General features: G+C 37.3%; 1 long non-coding RNA gene across 1 annotated transcript in view; it reads left to right on the top strand.

Annotated features, from left to right (window-relative positions):
• The window catches only part of LOC106733581 (uncharacterized), a 13,751-nt gene extending 11,001 nt beyond the window's left edge, over positions 1-2,750 (top strand). Inside the window, exon 3 of the long non-coding RNA XR_001369578.2 lies at positions 2,739-2,750. This is a non-coding gene — a long non-coding RNA (uncharacterized LOC106733581). The remainder of the gene's footprint in view (positions 1-2,738) is intronic.
• The last annotated feature ends 1,596 nt before the right edge of the window (positions 2,751-4,346 follow it).

Below are 4,346 nucleotides of genomic sequence, written 5' to 3'. Positions count from 1 at the left end.
TTCTATTTTCTGTATGATCTAGTCTGCTTTTAATACTTTCTAGAGAGATTTTGACTTCCTGTATCTCTAGCAATTCCATCTGATTCTTTTGTAAAGTGTGTAATTCCTCTTTCGGATCTTGCAAGAATTTCCTCACCTCCTGGCACTCGTCAGCTCCTTTCTCCATTCTCTTATGCAGTTCATAGTCTCTCTTCTCTTCCATCTCTATTAGCTTTGCCATTATGAATGTTCTGAATTCTTTATCAGACATATCCATGATTTCCATTGAACTCTCTGTGGATGAAGAAGAGCCATTCTTTTCCCTTGGAGGAGAGGTATTTTCTTGCTTTCTCATATTTCTTGTGGTCATGCAGTGATTTCTAGTCATCTGATGGAAAAGTGTGTTTCTTCCCAAACTTGAAGTTCAATCAGAGCCTCCAGTAGTGTGCAGAAAAGGAAACACAGAGAGAGAAGCAACAGTAACAACAACAACCAAGAAACAGAAAAAAAGACAAGAAAAAAACTAAAAAAAAAAAGAATTTTTTTAAAGCAATAATTAGAAAACCGCACGTTGCACAAGCATGTCGCACGAAATCACTAGTTCTCAGTAGCCATGAAGGGGCCTTCTGTGGCCTGTGCCCTTGCCTTTCCTGGGTTGGGAGGGGAAGAGGGGATTATTAACAAGAGAAAGGGAAAGGAGGGGCTGAGAGCCCAGAAACTGCTTAACTTTAAAAAATTTTAAAAAGGAAAAATTACCAAAAAAGTGAGAAGACAGAGACAGAGGTAGAGAGAGACAAAGACTATAGATACAGAGACAAGAGGCTGCAATGTCTTCTTCCTACCACATGAGTTTGAGGGCTGGAGGCTGAATTATCAGTGGAAAATCTTCATTTCTCCTAATCTCCTGAAATCACTAGTTCTCAGTAGTCATGAAGGGGTCTTTGCCCAATGTAAATTTTAAATTTCTAGGTCTGGGACTTAAACCATGGTGGACTACGTGGGAGTCCAACAATGTAACCATTTTGAGGTCCGCTTGCTGGTGCTTATAGAATAAGTGTTCTAAGTAGCTGAGCAGAAGAGTTTGGTTTTATACTCAGAGAAAGGCTAAGGAAAGTTAAAAAGTCAAAGAACATGAAGTGGATTAGTTATTTCAAAGTAACTTTTCTTGTAAGATTGGGACAGGGAGATAAAACAATAGGAAAATAACTGTTAACATCAGGTTACTTCCTCTGTGAAAGGATTAAAACAGAATTTTCTTGTGTCGATTCAACTGGCCTATTTGGGAAACTAAGCTGTTACCTCTCCCCTGATTTCTCAGAAACTCTAACAACTTAGTAGGTTCTCTGGAAGGTCATGATGTGTTTTTCTGTGTTTTTCTATACAAAAATACTTCATGACTTTCTTGACAACCCTGTAGTTTTGACTTGGTGATATGGAGACATAAGTGATGGCATTTTGATTTTTAGTCTGGTATGTCGGGGCCTAGTGCAGGAGCTTAATCCAGAACTGTGACCTCCTATAACTTTAACAGCTATATCTAGAACCTCTTCTAGGGACTTTACATCATTGTCCCTTTATAATTTTTATCAGTTTTGCTGGGTGGTAGGTTCAAGGAGCTCCTTCTATTTTCATGCCTGATATGTAACTCTTCATTTGTTTTTGACCAGGTCAAGTCCTATGCCTTCCTACATGCAGACTGTTTATCCTTTCTTTTTGGCTTGTAGGAGATATTGCCAGTGAGATCTGGCCTACCTTTTATTTTAATATGCTTACCTTGTGTGTTCTGTTTTTTAGTTCTTTTGGATGGATAATATGTTGTTTTCATTCTTGGCTGTGACCTCATGGACAAAGCATGGGAGCTTTCACTTTTTTCAGCAGTAATTTTCCCCTTCCCCACTGCTGCTAGAATAGCAGTGCTGCCATCCTTCACTACCACTCCTTAGAACCTATTTTTGTCTTCCTAGATAATTTCAAAACCTTGCTTCCTCTACTCTGCTTTCATCTCCCTAGCACTAGCAAATACTTAACAACATCAATTTCAATTTTTCTAGTCCTATTTATTTCTACAAATACTATGAGAAGATATAGAACAATACAAACCAAACAGATAAAAGTTAAAAGACTTTTAGTCTTCATATTAACTGAAGTGGGAGTATAAAAACACTAGAGAAATAGTTATCTTTACTTCTTAGAGATTTTTGTTCATATTTAACTTTTACAATAAAAGATGCATTTTAAGAAACTACAGTGATTAACAAGCAGTCCCAAGATGTACTAACACAATGATAAATAAAAGAGGATGTCTTTTATGTGTTTTTTTAGGATTATTTTATTTTACTTTATTTATTTATTCATTTATTTTAATTTGATGAGAGAGAGAGAGAGAAAGAAGGTGAGAAAGCAGGCTCCTAGGTCCAGGACTCGAACCATGGTCAGCCATGTGGAAGTTCCCCCAACCCAACCACCATGCCACCTGCTGGCCCCTTTAAGTAGATTACTTAGCATGGAACTGAAAGTGGTGAGAGGTGATTTTAGTGACATTTAAAGTACATGAATTATGATGATTTAAACAAAATTGAAAGCTATCTTTATAATAGTTCAGTGATACCTGAACTTACTAGGGTTCAGTTGCAGGAAGAGTGATTTAATGTGTATATAAGAATTTCTTAGACTAATAAGTCTGTCTTAGTCTTTTATGCCACTATGACAAAATAAACTGGGTGGCTTATAAGCAATAAATTTATTTTTCACTGATCAAGATCCCAGCAGATTTTGCAGAGTGTCTAGTATCTGGTTCATAGATAGTCCTTTCTAGCTGTGTCCTCACTTGGTGGAAAAGGCAAGATAGTTTTCTGGAACCTCTTTTATAAGGACACTAATCCTGTTCATGAAGGCTCTACTGTCATGACCTAATCACCTCCCCATGGCCTCACCTCTTAATATCATCCCATTGGTAATTAGGTTTCATCATAGAGATTTTTAAAAAATAATTATTTTATTTAACTTTTTATCTATCTATCTATTTATTTATTTATTTTGATTTGACCAGAGAGGGACCGAGTGACAGAGAGAGAAAGCAAGCCGCCAGGCTGGGACTTGAACCGCGGTTAGTTAGCCATGTGGGAGTCCAGTGCCCCTAACCACCATGCCACATGCTAGCCCCTCATCATAGAGATTTTAATGAGACAGAATTCAGGCCATAGCATAGTCATTTTATTGGGATACCAAGAAAGACTTTCTAAATTAATTTTTCTTTAAGAGAGATTTTTGCTATAGGGCACGTGTGCTCACCAGAGAGACAGAAAGAGAGAAAATACCCCCTGGGGGGATGGCCATGCCACAATCCCTTTTCCGTTCTACTCTCAGGATTTTGGGCATGTACATACACATGTGCCTGGTATGAGTTTTAAGCTACTGGGTCCAAGACTCAAACCATGGTTGATTACATGGGAGTCTAGTGATATAACCATTATGCCATCTGTACTGGTACTACTTTTTGAATTAACTTAAATGAAGCAGAATAAATAACCATTCAATGTAATTTAAAAAGGTACCCTTTTTAAAAAGATTTTTTGACATGAGGTACATGCACTCACAGAGAGAAACAGAGGGAGAGGAAAGGGAAGAAATCACTCTTCTGGGGGTGGAGGTGGCAACACTGAAATCCTTTCTTCTCCATTCTCCTCTTGGGATTTGGGCATGCATGCACACATGCCTGGCATGTTTTTCAGGTGCTGGTACTAGGACTAGAACTGCAGAGTCCACCACGTAGGATCCTAGTGCTTTAACCACCACACCATCTGCTGGTCTGATATCTTCCTAAATATAGAACCAATTTAAATTTATATCATTCCTGATCACAACTCACTTTAAATATGGATTAATGCAGCAGAAAAAAACTTTGGTAATAGGAGTTGGATTCTAGTCTTGGTTCTGGTATTAGGAGATACTAGAACAGATTATTAAACAATAACTTTCAATCATTAGAAAAAAATAGCAGCTATGAGAGAATAGCCAGCTTGGTTTAAAGAAGAACAAGATGTACCAAACTTATTCAGTTCTTCATAAGGAGAGTGTGTCAGAGTACTTAGCACAGCCTAAATTGATTTCAATAAGAATTTCTGAATTATTGTTACCTGTATTTTCAGACAATAAGCTAGGAAGGGATGATATTGGATACTGTTAAGGGGTCTTGAGAGGCTATAAATCTTACTGTAAAGAAAATAACAGATAATTTGAAGGATTTTGATTTCTTAATGTTAAAGGGGGTAAAATGACTGCTATACATAGGGTGTAGCATGGTGTAGTAGAGTGATAATTGGAACAGAATAGTTGATCACCTAAGCTATATTTTCACTTCTAATTAT

Source organism: Tupaia chinensis, unplaced genomic scaffold (assembly GCF_000334495.1).
Source record: "Tupaia chinensis unplaced genomic scaffold, TupChi_1.0 Scaffold144144_1, whole genome shotgun sequence".
Classification (NCBI taxonomy): Eukaryota; Metazoa; Chordata; class Mammalia; order Scandentia; family Tupaiidae; genus Tupaia; species Tupaia belangeri.
This window is presented reverse-complemented; position numbering and strand designations above follow the sequence as displayed.